The sequence below is a fragment of the Choloepus didactylus genome, chromosome 9 (genome assembly GCF_015220235.1).
Source record: "Choloepus didactylus isolate mChoDid1 chromosome 9, mChoDid1.pri, whole genome shotgun sequence".
Taxonomy (NCBI): Eukaryota; Metazoa; Chordata; class Mammalia; order Pilosa; family Megalonychidae; genus Choloepus; species Choloepus didactylus.
Genome location: NC_051315.1, coordinates 102887661 through 102906786, shown reverse-complemented (window position 1 = coordinate 102906786; position 19126 = coordinate 102887661).

The following is a 19126-nucleotide window of genomic DNA, read 5'->3' as shown; positions in this document are numbered from 1 at the left end:
GAATGGGTAACTGAAGTGGAAGACAATGCAGTGTTGAGGCTACATGCAGTGGCAGGGTTATAGTTTATCCCACTCATACTCCTCTTCTAATTTTTCCAATGCAAAGAAACTGTCCAAAATCCTGAAAGGCTATTCCCAAAACTTATTCTATAAAGAAAGGAGATCCAAGTGGCACAATGGATCTATTCTGTGATCCTATTCTATGTCAAGGCTCATGCACTTAATCCTGCAGCTGCTGAGAGTGGTAACAGCTGACAACTCTCAGCTGAGTTCCTCTCCAAACTTGCTCTCAATTGAGGAGAGCCACCTTGTCCAAAGTCATGCATCTTCCCCAGAGCCAGCCCATATGCCTTGACTATTCGGTGCAGTGGTACAAAGCCCAACCCTCTTACCTCAATTTGGAACAACTTTTCAAAGTCAAGCTGTCCTCACAACTTCCCATGGAATGGCCTGCAATTTCATTACAGTTCAACTTCTCCCTCTGCTCAATCCTATTTCCTTCACATCCCCACAGTGTCATCCCAAGAGCATGCCTCCCACAAACCTCCTTTATGCAAATCTGTGTCAAAGTCTCAACTATGACAGAAGGGTCTTCAGGTAATCTAATCTTCAAAGTTCTAGGAACACCTATGTAAATTTATTCCTTAAATTTCTTACACTTAGAAAATATTTTGAAAGGATATGTGCTTTACTAGAATGAGATCATCACCCCATCTGTCAGCCCTTGGTTAAAAGTCAGCAATCACATCACTATCCTAAAGTGGCTACATGACAATGAAGAAGCAAGACGTCTACAGGCTTGATTCACTGGCCTCCAAAACACCTACACCCTATCCACCTACCTTACCTCTTTATTCTTTCGTATTTTGCAGTCCTGCATTAAATCACTGGGGAGTTTATAACACAAGAGAATGATCTCCTTCCTGTGTGAAGGGGAGGCTATTTCCAGTAACCATTTTTATTTAAAACCATTTTCATTTAAATTTTTGCTTAAAAAAGCAGAGTGATTCATTGAACCAGTCTCATGGACTCAGAACTCAACATTAGAGAAAAATTTGAAAGTTATTTTTATTGAATAGAAGCGGCAAGACATGACAGATTTTTCCATAAACTATTCCATGACTATAAAATGATCATATTCCAAATAACTAATGAACCATATCATCTATCGATATTCAGGGAAATATCACCACTCCTTGAAGAACCCTCTCTGAACTCCAGAAATCTAGAACTCAGTTTTAGTTCTTTCCTTTCCCTCATTCCTGCCACCTCCTCCAATCTGGTGGCAAGTTCTGTTGAGTCTATTTCTAAACAATATATATTGAAAATCCATTCACTTCCTTCCATCTCTACCACCACATCCATTTTCAGGTGACCATCATATGTCCCCTAGAAGAGCACACTAACTTCCTGACTAGGCTCCATAAATCACTCTCCAATCCTTTCTCCACACACAGTCAGTGATCATCTTAAAAATGTAAGCAATCATTCTACTCTCCTGCTCAAAACCCCTCCAGGGCTTCTCCTTGCTGCTAAAGTAAAACCCCAGATCCTTATCCTGGGCCAAAATGTACTGCATGACCCAGCTAGACCCTGATTGTCACTCCCTCCTTCCAGTCACACCTTTTCACACTCACTACACTACATTTCAAACAGGCCAGGCTTTCAGTTGCTCTCCAAGCTCTTTCCCTCCAGTCTTTGCAACTGCTGTTCTTTTTGCCTATAAGGTAGAGATGATACATAAAATGAAAAATTGTCTGCTATCTTTTTTTGAGAACTCACTCCTCAAAACCAATGGGGTAAGTAAGAAAAGAAAATGGGAGAAAAGAATGGAGGGAGCAGTATATCACAGAATCCTAATGAGCTTGTATTTAGTTTTGGCTGGATGAGATGAGGAAGAAAAGAATAAGTCCCTAATCCTCCTGCTCCTGTTTTCATCACTTGTGAGAGACTTGAGAACCATGAAAACAAGGAGTTTCTCTTTGGACTGAAATGCTAACCAGCACATAACTATGCTGCCTCCTTTATAATCTAAGAAAATTTAGAGCTATTATATTTGATGCTACTTTTCTGCTTCAAGAATGATATCAAGAATTAGACCATTAGTATAATTTGCAGTGATTCTAGATGGAGCAGAAAAATTGAATCAGGCATGAACAGGTTTCTTCACAAGATTCCACCCTCCAGAGACATGTGTTTTAGGGGATTGAACTACTGAGCTCTAATTATTGAATCTTTATAAGCCTGATTGTTTTCAAAACAGAGTCTCTTAAGCTTCATATTCAGAAAAAAATCTGTAGTTTTTACTTTCAAATGCTCTAACTACTGTTTTAGTCATGACTGAAGTCAAAAGGAGGACCGTGTAAGCAGGGAGAGTGAAATAAGAGAGAACACCCTTAGACCCTACATAATTTTTTGCCCAGCTCATTCTTTGAGTTACAACTGACTATAAGGGAAACAAGTGCCACCAGGAATGCAAGAGAATTTTGAATTTTGGTGCAAAATTGGCAGAAGGCACTTTTTTGTGTGTTAGAAAGGATTCATAATACACATGGATTTGCCTCACATAGACTCAACTTGAAAGTGCTCTTAGAAGCAATCATTCATTAAGATGAGGATATGACCTTTTTTTCATAAGTGCCTATTTCTGTTTTATTATTTCACCCCTTCACAGCAGGAAATGGTTGTACTTGACATAATTTATAAATTTATAAGCATAGCAATAAGGTGCACTTGCCAGCCTTCCCCACCCCAGCTCACTTTGCACAATTTCACTGTATTCTATATAAATCACATAATCTTCAGGCAATCCAGGGGAACTATCTGTGACCTGGAGCTGGGACCCATGCATACTCTTTTAGGACTAGGCCAATAAGTCCAGTGATGTCTTCCTGTAGAAAATGGCCTGCAATTGCCATTGCATGGTGCAAGCAATTGCCATTGCTATGGAGACAATGTAAAGGGCAGAAAAGTTTAATAGTTGCCTAACAATCCTGACTTCTTTGAAGTAGAAGAAACTATTGTTTCTTTATCAGGTGTTGGCATGCTCCAGATGAGCTCTAGATGTCCCAACCAGCAGACAGATCCCAATGATGTCATCATCAATGTCAAAGTCTACTACTACAAAAGAAAGGAGTAGTGTAAGCTTGAGGCAGTTGAGCTCTCAAACATGGCAATAGTTTTATTAACCTCAAGAGCCAAAGGCCAGATGGTCTATCAGTGATCAGTCTTCTAATGTTGGTCTTCTGCATTACAACTTCCTGTAGGAAGTCCAGCTTTTCATTTGTGGATCATGGGCATACCAGAGCTGCTTTTCCAGATTGGATTTGCAAAGGAGGATACTGCTTTATCAAGGCTCAATGTTTATTTGGTATCAACTTCTGAAAATCCTTTTGTCAATGTGGAGTCAGAGGATACTCTGCTCTTTTTCACTATGAGCTTGCAACTGAAAAGGATCCAGTTGTGACTGACAACATTGACAGTGTCAGATTTTCCAGGATGCCACTCCCCCACAGAATCTTTAACAACTAGCAAAAACTAGTAGAGCCATTGTTTTGGTTTCTTTGGCTGCTCAAGGAAATACCACGCAATGGGTCAGCTTAAACAATGGGAATTTATTAGGCTGAAAGAAAGTCCAAATTAAGATGTTATCAAGGCAATGCTTTTTTCTGGGACTGGCTGCCAATGATCCTTGGTCCTTGGTTCCTCTGTCACATGGCAGCCTCTCTTAGCCTCTTTGTTCTCTTCTGAGTTCCATTGAATTTTAGCTTCTGGCTGCTTCCTCTGGCTTTCCCTTATTTATCTGATTTTCATTCCATCTATAGAGGATTAAGGATTACAACCCATCCTGACTGAGGTGGACCACACCTTAACTGAAGTAGCCTCATCAAGTCCTACTTCCAATGGGTTCACATCAACAGGAATGGATTAGACTTAAGAATATATTTTTCAGAGTACATACAGCTCCAAACTACCACATTCCAACCTATGGGCTCTAAAAAGACATATTCTTTCGACATGCAAAATACATTCAGTCCATCACAATATCCCAAAAGTCTTATGTCATTTTGTTAAAGTGCAAAGTACAACGTCTCATAAAAATTGGTTATTGGTATGGTATGTACTAGGACCCAATTTCCCTCCACTTGTGAACCTATGAAACCTAAAGAACAAGCTACCTGCTTCCAGTAGACAATGGAGGGACAGGCATTCCCAATCCAATAGAGAAAAATTGGAAGGAAAATGGGAGTCACAGGTCCCAAACAATTCCAGAAACCATCAGGGCAAACTCTATTAGATTTTAAGGTGTGAGAGTCATTCATAGATCCATGTTTCATCCTCTGGAACTGATGGAGCAACAGCTCCACCCCTCCTGAACACCGGGGTGAAAGACCCCCTCTCTCCAAGCACTGGGGTTTTAACCAGGTTCTCCACAAGCCCCAAGGTATAGAACCCATCATCTCCAAGCATTGGGGTGGCAGCACTCTCCCTGAACAACAGGGTACAAGTCTTGTCCCCTCCAAGCATAGGGCAGACCTGCCCTTTCCACATATATGAATGGGTCCACTCTCTTGGCCTGAGGATATCTTTTTAGTCCAGACCTCGGCTTCCCTGTTCTGCTCTTGAAGTCATTCTTCCTTGAATTTGTCCCTTCTTTGTCCTTTTTAGTGCAAGCTGGCATTGGTACTGCTCATTCAAATTTCACAAAACACTTGTCAGCTTCACATGTAGTTCACAAGGGTCCAAACCATTAGACAAAAGGACTTTCCACAGATCCTTCCTGCATAACTGCATTTCCAATCCTGGCTTTCTCTGAAATGGATGACTGGTTCCATGTTCAATTAAACCATCACACGGAGCCTTATTCTCTGGGGACTCATATGGAAGCTTAAAGAGGTCCCTGATAGAGGAACTTCTGGTCCTAGTCTCAGAGAGCATTATCTGAATTGGCTCATCATTTTCCAAGTCTTCCACTTTTGTTTACTTTGTGCCCAGGTTATCCCTTTTCTCTTTCATGTCACTGTAAGTTGCAAGGAAACACCAGGCTGCACCTTCTACACTTAGCTTGGAAATCTCCTCAGCTAAATACCTAAATTTATCGCTTTCAAGTTCTGCCTTCCATCTGATATCAGAACTCAATTTTGTCAAGTTCTCTGACACTTTAAAACAAGGATCACCTCTCCTCCTGTTTCCAGTAACACGTTCATCATTTTCTTCTAAGGCCTTGTGCCAGTTTGAAACTGTTATGGACCCCAGAAGAACCATGATCTTTTAATCCAATCTTGTTGGGTGGAACCCTTTGATTGAGTGTTTCCTTGGAGATATGACTCACCCAACTGTGGGTGAGAACTTTGATTAAATTGTTTCCATGGAGATGTGACCCTGTCCATTCTGGGTAGGTCTTAATTAAATCACTGGAGTCCTTTAACAGAGCTCACAGAAACAAGGAACTCAGAGATGCTAGGAGAGACATTTTAGAGAGAAGCTAAAATATTTAATCCAGAGTTTGCCCCTGGGAGAAGCTAAGAGCTGACACAGACCCAAACACTTGGAGATGCTGGGAAATGCAGACAGAAGGATGTTTGGAGATGCTAAGCTTGAAGATGAAGCCCAGAGTTAGCCCTAGAGAAGCTAAGAGAGGACTCCTAGATGCTTAAAAAGAATCACCCCAAGAGAACCAAGTAGAGAGCTGAGAGAAGCTAAGAAGGACAGAAGCCCAGAGACATTTTGGAGAAAGCCATTTTGAAGCCAGAACCTGGTTGCAAAGGACCAGCAGACACCAGCCACATGCTGTCCCAGCTGACAGGTGTTCTGGACACTATCAGCCTTCCTTCAGTGAATGTGTCCTCTTGTTGATGCCTTAGCCTGGACACTTTTATGCCCTTAAAACTATAAATTTGTAACCTAATAAATCCCCTTTATAAAAGCCAATCCATTTCTGGTATTTTGCATAACAGCAACTCTAGCAAACCAGAACAGGCCTCATAGGAAGTACCTTTAGCTTCCATATTTCTACTAACAGTCTCTTCGAAGTAATCTAGGCTTTTTCTATTAAGATGTTACCAATTCTTCCAGCCTCTACCCATTACCAAATTCCAAAATAGTTCCACATTTTTTTTGTTAATTTCTTTTTTTTTTATTAAATTCCGTTTTATTGAAATACATTCACACACCATACAATCATCCATGATATATAATCCACTGTCCACAGTATGATAACTTAGTTATGTGTTCATCACCACAATCTGTCTCTGAACATTTTCCTTACATCAGAAAGAACCAGAACAAGAATAAAAAATAAAAGTGAAAAAAAACACCCAAATCATCCCCCCATCCCACCTCATTTGTCCTTTAGTTTTTATCCCCATTCCTCCACTCATCCATACACTAGATAAAGGGGGTGTGATCCACAAGGTCTTCACAATCACACTGTCACCCCTTGTAATCTACATTATTATATAATTGTCTTCAGGAGTCCAGACTGCTGGGTTGGAGTTTGGTAGTTTCAGGTATTTACTTCTAGCTATTCCAATACATTAAAGCCTAAGAGGTGTTATCTATATAGTGCATAAGAATGTCCACCAGAGTGACCTCTCGACTCCATTTGGAATCTCTCAGCCACTGAAACTATTTCGTCTCATTTTGCATCCCCCTTTTGGTCAAGAAGATACTCTCAGTCCCATGATGCCGGGTCCACATTCATCCCCGGGAGTCATACTCTGCATTGCCAGGGAGATTTACACCCCCGGGAGTCGGGTCCCACGTAGGCGGGAGGGCAGCGAGTTCACCTGTCGAGATGGCTCAGTTAGAGAGAGAGAGGGCCACATCTGAGCAACAAAGAGGTACTCAGGGGGAGACTCTTAGGCACCATTACATCCACATTTTTTTGTATTTGCAATAGCAGCACTCCACTTTCCTGGTACCGAAATCTGTTTTAGCTTCCTTGGCTGCTCAAGCAAATTCAATGCAATGGCTTAAACAATGGGAATTTATTAGCTCATGGTTTTGAGCCTAAAAGAAAGTCCAAATCAAGGTGTTATCATGACAATTCTTTCTTCCCAAAGACTGGCATTCTGGGACTGGCTGCTGGACAATCCTTGGTCCTTGGGTCCTCTGTAACATGGCAATGCAAAAGGCAGCCTCATCTGGCCTTTCCGTTTTCTTCTGGGTTCCACTGATTTCAGCTTCTGGTTGCTCCCTCTGGCTTTCTCTCTTATCTGTCTGAATTTCATTCCACTTATAAAGGAGTCCAATGATAGGATTAAGATCTATTCTGATTGAGGTTGCCTCATCAAAAAGTCCTACTTCCAATGGGTTCACACCCACAGGAATGGATTAAGTTTGAAAACATGTTTTTCTTGATTGCATATGGCTCCAAATCACCACACTTTCACCCCAGGCTGATCTTGATAGGAAGGCTCAACACTGAGGGAGAACACTTGCCAACACAGAGCCAGTTTGCAGAGTCTGTGAATGGTGTTTATGCATTAGTTTATTTGTTGTTTTTTTTTTCATTTTTATTGAGATTGTTCAGATACCATACAATTATCCAAAGATCCAAAGTGTACAATGACTTGCCCCTGGGTACCCTCATACAGCTGTGCATCCATCACACTTAATTTTTGTTCAATTTTTAGAAACTCTTCACTACTCCAGACAAGAAACAAAGTGAAAGATGAAAAAAGAAAAAAAGAAAAGGAAATGCTAATCCTCCCCTATCCCCAACCAACCCCCCTCAATTGTTGACTCGTAGTATTGGTATAGTACATTTGTTACTGCTTATGAAAAAATGTTGAAATACTACTAACTGTAGTATATAGTTTGTAATAGGTATATATTTTTTCCCTATATGCCCCTCTATTATTAACTTCTAACCATATTGTCATACATTTGCTCTGGTTCATGGAAGCGATTTCTAGTATTTGTACAGTTGATCATGGACATTGCCCACCATAGGATTCAGTTTTATACATTCCCATCTTTCGACCTCCAACTCTCCTTCTGGTGACATATATGACTCTGAGCTTCCCCTTTCCACCTCATTCACACACCATTCGGCGCTGTTAGTTATTCTCTCATCTTGCTACCAACACCCCTGTTCATTTCCAAACATCTAAGTTCATCCTAATTGTACATTCCGCCCATACCAAGCAACTACTTCCCATTCTTAAGCCTCGTCCCATATCTTGGTACCTTATATTTCATGTCCATGAGTCCACACACCATAACCAGTTCCTACCAGTGAGACCTTGCAATAACTGTCCCCATGTGTCTGGCTTATTTCACCCAGTATATTGCCCTCGAGGTTTTGTCATCAACCCATTTTTTTTTTAATATGGTTTTGTTCACTCACCATACATTCCATCCCAAGTAAATAATTGATGGTTCTATGCATGGTCATACATTTATGTGTTCACCACCTTCACCACTATCTATATAGGGGCATCTACATTTCTTCTACAAGGCAGGAGGGAGAGTCAAAGAAGGTAGAGAGGCAAAAGAAAGAGGAAAAAAAAATGACAGCTAAGAAGCAGCAAAAGGAAAAGTAACCTTAAATCAAAGTAGAATAAAGAATCAGACAATACCACCAATGTCAAGTGTCTAACATGCCTCCCCTATCCCCCCCCTCTTATCTGCATTTACCTTGGTATATCACCTTTGTGACATTAAAGGAAGCACAATACAATGATTCTATTAGTTACAGTCTCTAGTTTATGCTGATTGCATCCCTCCCCCAATGCCTCCCCATTTTTAACACCTTGCAAGGTTGACATTTGCTTGTTCTCCCTCATAAAAGAACATATTTGTATATTTTATCACAATTGTTGAATACTGTAGATTTCACCAAGTTACACAGTCCCAGTCTTTATCTTTCCTCTTTTCTTGTGGTGTCTCACATGCTCCCCACCTTTCTCTCTCATCCGTATTCATAGTTACCTTTGTTCAGTGTACTTACATTGTTGTGCTACCATCTCCCAAAATTGTGTTCCAAACCACGCACTCCTGTCTTCTATCACCCTGTATTGCTCCCTTTAGTATTTCCTGTAGGGCAGGTGTCTTGTTCACAAAGTCTCTCATTGTCTGTTTGTCAGAAAATGTTTTGAGCTCTCCCTCATATTTGAAGGACAGCTTTGCTGGATATAGGATTCTTGGTTGGCGGTTTTTCTCTTTCAGTATCTTAAATATATCACACCGCTTCCTTCTTGCCTCCATGGTTTCTGCTGAGATATCCGCACATAGTCTTATTAAGCTTCCTTTGTATGTAATGGATCGCTTTTTTCTTGCTGCTTTCAGGATTCTCTCTTTGTCTTTGACATTTGATAATCTGAATATTAAGTGTCTTGGCATAGGCCTATTTAGATCTCTTCTGTTTGGAGTATGCTGTGCTTCTTGGATCTGTAATTTTATGTCTTTCATAAGATATGGGAAATTTTCATTAATTATTTCCTCTATTATTGCTTCTGCCCCCTTTCCCTTCTCTTCTTCTTCTGGGACACCAATGATACGTACATTATTGTACTTCGTTTCATCCTTGAGTTCCCGGAGACATTGCTCATATTTTTTCATTCTTTTCTCCATCTGCTCCTTTGTGTGTAGGCTTTCAGGTGTTTTGTTCTCCAGTTCCTGAGTGTTTTCTTCTGCCTCTTGAGATCTGCTATTTTATGTTTCCATTGTGTCTTTCATCTCCTGTGTTGTGCCCTTCATTTCCATAGATTCTACTAGTTGTTTTTTTGAACTTTTGATTTCTGCCATATATATGCCCAGTGTTTCCTTTATAGCCTCTATCTCTTTTGCAATATCTTCTCTAAACTTTTTGAATTGATTTAGCATTAGTTGTTTAAATTCCTGTATCTCAGTTGAAGTGTATGTTTGTTCCTTTGACTGGGCCATAACTTTGTTTTTCTTAGTGTAGGTTGTAATTTTCTGTTGTCTAGGCATGGTTTCCTTGGTTATCCAAATCAGGTTTTCCCAGACCAGAACAGGCTCAGGTCCCAGAGGGAAGAAATATTCAGTATCTGGTTTCCCTGAGGGTGTGTCTTAGAAAATTGCTCCACCCTTTGATGCCTCAGGTCACTGTGCTTTTCTGCCCAGCAGGTGATGCCTGTTAGACTATAATTCTTGACTGGTATGAGGACGTGTGGCCGTGTTCCCCCAGGCTCTGGGGTCTGGTTCTGAATGGAAAGGGCCCCACCCCTTTCCTCCTAGAGAAGACAGACCCCCCGGTGGAGGTCATTAGCATTTCAATGGTCTCACTCTCTGCTTGTGCTGTCTCCACCCTTCCCCGAGTCACAGCCCTGGAAACTGAAAATGACTGGGGCTTTCTCCAGTGAGCCAAAAAAGACACAGATAGTCCCCTTCAGACCCAGTCCAAGGCGACCCTCTGGCTCCCCAAGGTCAGTCATCACCCAAAGCCTCTGTCTGTTTTTTGGGGATGCGTACCTGTAGTGAGCAGTTCACACTCACTACTTATAACCCCAGTTGGAGCTCAGCTGAGTTATATTTGCTCAGGCTATGGGGGAGGGGGTCTCACAACTTGGATCCGCAGGTTTTACTTACAGATTTTATGCTGTGTTCTTGGGCATTCCTCCCAATTCAGGTTGGTGTATGATGAGTGGATGGTCTCGTTTGTCCCCCCACAGTTATTCTGGATTATTTACTAGTTGTTTTTGGTTTTTTGTAGTTGTTCCAGGGGGACTACTTAGCTTCCACTCCTCTCTATGCCACCATCTTGCCCCCCCCCAGTTTATTTGTTTTTGTTAGCTCCTGGAACTCAACAAAGAGATAGAAATTTTTAAAAGGAGTCAAACAGAATACTGGATTTGAAGACTACAATTACTGAAATGGAAAATTCCCTACAGTGTTTCATCAGCAGATTGGAGCTAGCAGAAGAAAGAATCAGTAAACTGGAAGAAAAGATTATTGAAATGATTCAGGTTAAGAAGCAGAAGAAAAAAGAATTTTAAAAAGTGAACAGAGTCTAAGAGAACTGTAGGACACCATTAAATGTACAAATATAGGCATATGGAAGTTCCAGAAGGAGAAGAAAGAAAGAAAGGGCCAGAAGGAATATTCAAAGAAATAATGGCAGAAAAAATCCCGAATTTAATGAAAGATATGAATATGCATATTCAAGAAGCCCAATGAACACCATACAGGATAAATTTGAAGAGAATCATGCCCAGACACATAGCAGTTGAAATTTCAAATGCCAGGGATAAGGAGAGAATTCTGAAAGTTGACAGAGAAAAATGACATGTTAAGTATAAGCAAACCCCAATAAGATTAAGCGCTGATTTCCATCAGAAACCATGGAGATAAAAAAGGCAGTGGGAAGAAATATTTAAAATGCTGAAAGAAAACAACTGCCAACCAAGAATTTGTATCTGGTGGAAGTTATATCCATCAAAAATGAGGGAGAGAGTAAGACAATTCCAGATAAACAAAAGCTGAGGGAGCTTATCACTATTACACATGTCCTATGAGAAATGCTACAGGGAATTCTTCAGACTGAAAGGAAATGACACTAGACAGAACATCAAGGTGGCAAAAGGAAATAAAGAACTCTGGTAAAAGTAACCATATGGGTAATTATAAATGCCAGTACTATTATATTGTATTTTTTGGTATGAAACCCCACTTTTAACTTCTTATAGATTCTATAATGCAAACGCGTAAAAAATAAAGATAAATCTATGATTTTTGACATACAATGTACAAAGATGCAATTTGTAACAAGTATAACAAAAAGGTGGGGACAGAGGGTGATGAAAGGTGGGGACAGCTGGTGATGAAAATGTCCATTACTGAAGTTAAGCTGGTATCAAATAAATTGTGTGTGGCATAGATTTAGAATGTTAAATTTAAGCACATTGGTAACCACAAAGAAATTATATTAAATATATACACAGAAGGAAATGAGAAGGGAGTCAAAATGGTTCACTACAAAAAAAATCAAATAAATATGAAAGTAGGTGTGATGGTTAGGGTCATGTGTCAACTTGGCCAGGTGATAGTACCCAGCTGTCTGGTCAAGCAAACACTGGCCTAACAATTGCTGTGAGGATGTTTGAGGCTGGTTAATAAACCAACAGGCTGGTTTATTAAATCATCAGTCAATTGACTGCAGCTGTGACTGGTGACTCACCAAAGGGCATGCTTTCCACAATGAGAGAATGCAATTGGCTGGATTTAATCCCATTAATCAGTTGAAGACTTATAAGCAAGACAGATTGAGGACCTTCACTTCTTCTTCGGCTGCCCAGTGAAGAATTTCCTGAGGAGTTCGTCGAAGATCCCAGTTCATTTCCTGAGGAGTTCGTTGAAGTTGCTCGTTCATTTCCTGAGGAGTTCATCGGACATCTTCCTTGGAATTGACAGTTTGCTGATTGCTCTATAGAATTTGGACTTGTGCATACCTACAGTTGTGTGAGTCACTTTTACAAATCTGATAGTCAGAGACACCTCTCATTGATTCTGTTTCCCTAGAGAACCGTAACTAATACAGTAGGCAATAAGGGAAGATTTGAAGTACAAAGAAAAGTATAAGACTTACAAAGACCAAATAGAAAAATGGGCAGAAGAAAGTCCTGCATTATCAGTAGTGAATTGAAGTGTCAATGGATTAAGCTCTCCAATCCAAAGACAGAGTAACAGAATGGATAAAAAAAAAAAAGCATGTCCCAAATATATGCTGATTACAGGAGACTCACCTTATATTCAAAGACACAAGTAAGATGAAAGTGAGAGGATGAAAATAAATATACCATTAAAATGGTAAACAAAAGAGAACTAGGATAGCAATACTAATAACAGATAAAATAGACTTTAAGTCAAACATTATTATGAGGGATAAAGAAGATCGCTATGTACTGATAAAGGGGTCAATTCAACAAGAAGACATAAGAATTACAAATATATATGTACCATTGGCAGAACTCCAAATTATATGAAGGAAATATTGACAGACTTGAAAAGCAAAATAGACAGTTCTACTTTAATAGTAGGAGACTTCAATACACCACATAAAATAATGGATAGAACATCTAGACAAAAGATCAATAAAGAAATAGAAAATATGAATGGTACGATAAACCAACTAGACTTAACAGACATATACAGAATATTTCACCCCACAGTATCAGAACAACCCTTTTTCTCTAGTGCACATGGGTCATTCTCCAGGATAGACTGTATGTTAGGTCACAAAACAAGTCTCAAAAATATTGAAATCATATGATATATCTTCATTGACCACAATAGATGGAAGCTAGAAATCATTAACAGAAGGAGAACTGGAAAATTCAAAAATGTGTGGAAATTAAATATCATACTCTTAAAAAACCAATGGATCAAAGAAGAAATCACAAAGGAAATTATCTTGAGGGGAATGAAAATGAAAACACAACCTACCAAAGCTTATGGGATTCAGTAAAGGCAATGCTAAGAAGGAAATGTATAGCTCTAAATGCTTATGTTAAGAAAAAGAAAGATCTCATTCAGAGCCTTCATACCTGGAGGGTCTAGAAAACTAGAGCAAACTAAATTCAAAGTGAGGAAAATGAAGGAAATCCCAAAGATTATGGTGGATATAAATGAAATAGAGAATAAAAAAGCAATAGAGAAAATAATTGAATCCAAAACATGTTTCTTTGAAAAAATCAATAAAATTGACAAACTTTTAGTAATATGGACAAAGGAAAAAGAGAAATGATGCAAATTGCTACAACCAGAAATGGAAGGGAGAACATTACCATCAACCCAACAGAAATAAAAAGGATTATAAGAGTGTGGTGGCTTGGAGCTATGTACCCCAGAAAAACATGCTATTAAACTTAATCCAGTCGTGTGGTATGAAGCCTTGTAAATGGACCTTTTGATGAGGTTACTTCAGTTAACATGTAGCCCAACTGAATGAAGGGACTTAATCTTATGACTGAAGACCTCACAGGGAAGATCACAAAGAGAGATAAAGTCACAGGGGCATAGCCATTAGCTGACAGTCAATGGAACCTGGAAGAGAAAAGAAAACCCAGGAGGGTTGCCATGTGCATTGCAAGTGACAGAAAAGTCAAGGGCCAGGGATTGCCAGGAGCCACCCCTAGAATACCACAGACTTTTGGAGAAGGCATTTCCTTGATGACACCTCAATTTTGGACTTTTACTAGCCTCAAAACCATGAGCCAATAAATTCTGATTCTTTATGCCAATCATTGCATGCTATTCATTTTTTTTAATAAGGTTTTACTGAGGAATATTCACATACCCTACAATCATCTGCAGTGTACAATTATTCACAGGACCATCATATAGTTGTGCATTCATCACCAGAATCAATTTTTGAGCATTTTCCTTATTCCAGAAGAAATAAAAATAAAAGTAAAAAAGAACAGCTAAAACATTTCATCCCCCCCCCCATTTTTCATTTAGTTTTTGTCCCCATTTTTCTAATCATCTGTCCATACACTGAATAAAGGGAGTGTGAGCCACAAGGTTTTCACAATCACACAGTCACACCATGTAAGCTTTGTAGTTATGCAATCACCCTCAAAAATCAAGGCTACTCGGTTGCATTTTGACAGTTTCAGGTATTTCCTTTTAGGTATTCCAATACACTAAAAACTAAAGAGGATATCTATATAGCACGTAAGAATCCCCTCAAGAGTGACCTCTTGACTCCATTTGAAATCTCTCAGCCACTGAAACTTGTTTCATTTTGCTTCCCCCTTTTGGTCAAGTAGATTTTCTCAATTCCATGATGCCTGGTCCAGGCTCATCCCCAGGAGTCATATCCCATGTTACCAGGGAGATCTCCACCCCTGAGAGTGCACACTATTTGTTTTAACAGCCAGGAAACTGAAACAAAGAGGATAATATGAACAACTGTGTGGCAACAAATTAGATAGCCTAGATGAGATGGACAAATGCCTAGAAGGACACAGACTACCTACATTGACTCAAGAATAAATACATGATCTCAGCAGACCAATAACAAGTAAAGATAATGAATCAGTAATCAAAAACCTCTCAACAATTATAAATAAGAGTGCTGAATTGTAGTGAATTGGGTTTAAGGGGTTGTTTAAAGTCATATTTGTCACCAGAAGTAAATCTAGAGATTAAAATATGGAATTGTATAACACAGTGATCCTTGAGGTGGATGTTGTTGAAGTTTAACACTACAAATATAAATAAGTTATTTCATGAACTAGTACAAATGTATGACACTTGTACAAAGAGTTAGTAATAGAGTGGCTTATGGAGGAAAAGTACCTATTACAAACTATAGACTATAGTTGAGAGTAATATCTTAATATTCTTTCATCAACAGTAATGAGTGTACTGCACCAATACTATGGGTCACTAATGGGGAATTATGGGGTATGGGGTGTCCTGGGTTTTCTTTTTTTATGTCTATCTTTTTTCTTTTTGGAGCAATGAAAATGGTCTAAAATTGAGTGTGATGATGATCGCACAACTAGGTGATGAAACTGTGAGGCACTGATTCTATACTTTGGATGGATTATGTAATATGTGAATATATCTAAATAAAATATGCAGTTGAAAAAAAAGCTAAGTCTAATATTAATTAATGCCCCCAAAGTCACCCCTGAAAGCCTCCTTGTTGCTCAGATGTGTCTCCTCTCTAAGCCAAACTGAAAATATGCTCACTACCTCCTCCCCACCCTCAATGTGTGACATGACTCCCAGGGATGAGCCTCTCTGGCACCAAAGGATTAATACCAAATGTTGATCTGTGATGCTTTCAGACAAAGATCTTGATCGAAAGAGAGAATTGTTGAAAGAAATAAAACAAAATAAAGTTACCAAGGCTAAGAGTTCTATAATGGATTTGGGAGGTCATTCTGGAGGTTTCTCTTAAGCAGGTCTCAGCCAGATATCACAAACTGCCACAGAATGCAAAGCCTCAAGCAACAATATTCCTCAAAACTCAAGGTTATCCAGACACCATAAACAAACCAGAAGATAAATAATTCAGGTAACTGTCTAACCTGAAGGATAAATGGAGTACACCAAATATCCACAAACAACTTGTCTAATCTTTACTTTTAAAAACCTTTACCTGGATGCACAAAGATGGGACACAACTTGGGTTGCTACCTGAATTTGTGCACCCCAAATTGTAATTCTAAGACCCCAAATAAATGCCTTTATTGCCTTACAAAAAAAAAAAAGTTACCCTAACAAAAATTTTATATATTCTTTTGGCCAACTTAATTTATCTCCAGGAAATAAATTCCCAAGCTCTGCAAATTAAAGCAACAACAACAACAAAACAAACAAACAAACAAAAAAAAAAAAAAAAAAAAAAAAAAAAACCACCTCCCAACAAAGAACAGCCCAGGACTGGATGGCTTCACTGGTGAATTTTACCAAACATTCCAAAAAGAATTAATGCCAATCTTGCTCAAACTCTTCCAAAAAAATTGAGGATGGAATACTTTCTAACTCAGTCTATGAGGCCAACATCAGGCTAATACCAAAGATGGATAAAGTACCACAAGAAAAGAAAATTGCAGACCAATATTCCTTCTGAATATAGACGCAAAAATCCTCAACAAAATATATCAAGTCAAATATAACAGCACATTAAAAGAATTATATACCATGACCAAGTGGGATTTACACCAGGTATGCAAGGGTGGTTCAATATTAAAAAAAATCAATTCATGTAACACACCACAATAATAGAATGAAGGAAAAAATATGAACTTCTCAATTGATGCAGAGAAGACATTTGACAAAATCCAGCACCACTTCTCAATAAAAACACTTAGAAAACTAGGAATAGAAGGACACTTTCTCAACATGATTAAGGGAATATATGAAAAACCCACAGCTAACAACATACTCAATGGTGAAAGACTGAAATCTTTCCCTCTAAGGTCGGGAACAAGATGAGGATATCTACTTGTCACCACTGCTATTCAACGTTGTACTGGAAGCTCCAGCTAGAGTAATTAGGCCAGAAAAAGAAATAAAAGCATTCAAATTGGAAATGTGAAGTAAAACTTTCTCTATTTGCAGATGACATGATCCTATATATAAAAATTTCTGAAAAATCCACAAAAAACGACTAGAGCTAAAGTAACAAATTCAGCAAAGTGGTAGAGTTTGTGACCAACATGCAAAAATCACTAGTATTTCTATACACTACTAACAAAAAATATCTGAAGAGGAAATCAAGAAAAAAAAATCCACTTACAATAGAAACTAAAAGAATCAAATATCTAGGAATAAATTTAACCAAGTATGTAAAGGACTTGTACATGAAAAACTATGAAACATTGCTAAAAGAAATCAAAGACTAAATATATTGTAGGAAATTCTGTGTTCATGGATTGGAAGGATAAATATTAAAGTGTCGATTTTCCCCAAAGCAATTTACTGATTTGGTACGATCCCAATCAAAATTCTAACAGACTTCTTTGCAGAAATGGAAAAGCCAATCATCAAGTATATGTGGAAGGGTAAGGTGCCCTGAATAGCCAAAACTATCTTGAAAAAGAAGAACAAAGTTAAAGGACTCACACTTCCTCATCTTAAAACTTACAAGAGAGTTACAGTAATCAAAACGGTGTGATGTGATACTAGCACTAGGACAAATATATAGACCAATGGATTTGAATTGAGAATTCAGAAATACACCTCACATCTGGCCAATTTATCTTTTACAAGGGTGCCAAGTCCACTCAATGGGGAAAGTATACTCACTTCAAAAAATGGTGCTAGGAAAACTGGATGTCCATATGCAAAATGAAGGTGGATCCCTACCTCATACCATATACAAAAATAGACTCAAAATAGATCATAGAACTATATATAAGAATCAGAAGTATTAAATTCCTAAGAGAAAATGTAGGAAAGCATCTTCAGGACTGGGTGTTAGACAATGGTTTCTTAGACTTTACACCAAAAGCACAGGCAAAAAAAAAAAAAAGGACAACCTATCGAATACAAGAAAATATTTGGACACCACATATCCAGTAAGGGTTTAATATCCAGAATATATAAGAACAAATCCTACCAACAAAAGACAACATGATTTCAAAATGAGCAAAAGACTAAAATAGATGTTTCTCTAAACAAGATATAAAATGGCCAATAAGGACATGAAAAGATGCTGAACATCATTAGTCATTAGGGAAATGCAAATCAAACCCTCGATGGATGCCATTTCACACCCACTAGAATGACTGCTGCAAGCATACCTTGTTTTATTGTGCTTCTTTTATTGCACTTCACAGATATTATGTTTTTTACAAATTGAAGGTTTGTGGCAACCTTGCATTGAGCAAGTCTATTTACACCATTTTTCCAACAGCATGTGCTCATTTTGTGTCTCTGTGTCACATTTTGGTTATTCTCACAATATTTCAAACTTTTTCATTATTATTATATCTGTTATAGTGATCTGTGAACTGTAATATTTGATGTTATTATTGTAAATTGTTTTGGAACACCACAAAATGCAACCATATAAGATGGTGAACTTCATGGATAAATGTTGTGGGTGTTCAGATGGCTCCACTGATTGGCCATTCCCTCATCTCTCTCCCTTTCTTCAGGCCTTCCTATTGCCTGAGACACAGCAATATTGAAATCAAGCCAATTAACAATCCTTCAGTGGCCTCTAAGTGTTCAAGTGAACAGAAGAGTTGCATGTCTCTCACTTTAAATCAAAAGCTAGAAATGAGTAAGCTTAGTAAGGAAGGCATGTTGAAAGCTGAAATAGGCTGAAAGCTAGGCCTCTTGCCCCAGTCCAAGTTGTGAATGCAAGGGGAAAGAGTTCTTCAAAGAAAATAAAAGTGCTACTCTAGTGCACACAAATGATAAGAAAACAAAACTTCCTTATTGCTGATATGGAGAAAGTTTTAATGTCTAGAAGACCAAACCATCCCATAAGGGAATGTTGTATTCCCTTAAGCTAAAGCTTAATCCAGAACAAGTCCCTAATTCTCTTCAATTCTATGTAGGCTGAGAGAGGTGAGGAAGCTGCAGAAGAAAAGGTTGAAGTTAGCAGACATTGGTTCAAGAGGTTTAAGGAAAGAAACCACCTTCAGAACATGAAAATGCAAGGTGAAGTAGCAAGTGTTGATGAGAAGCA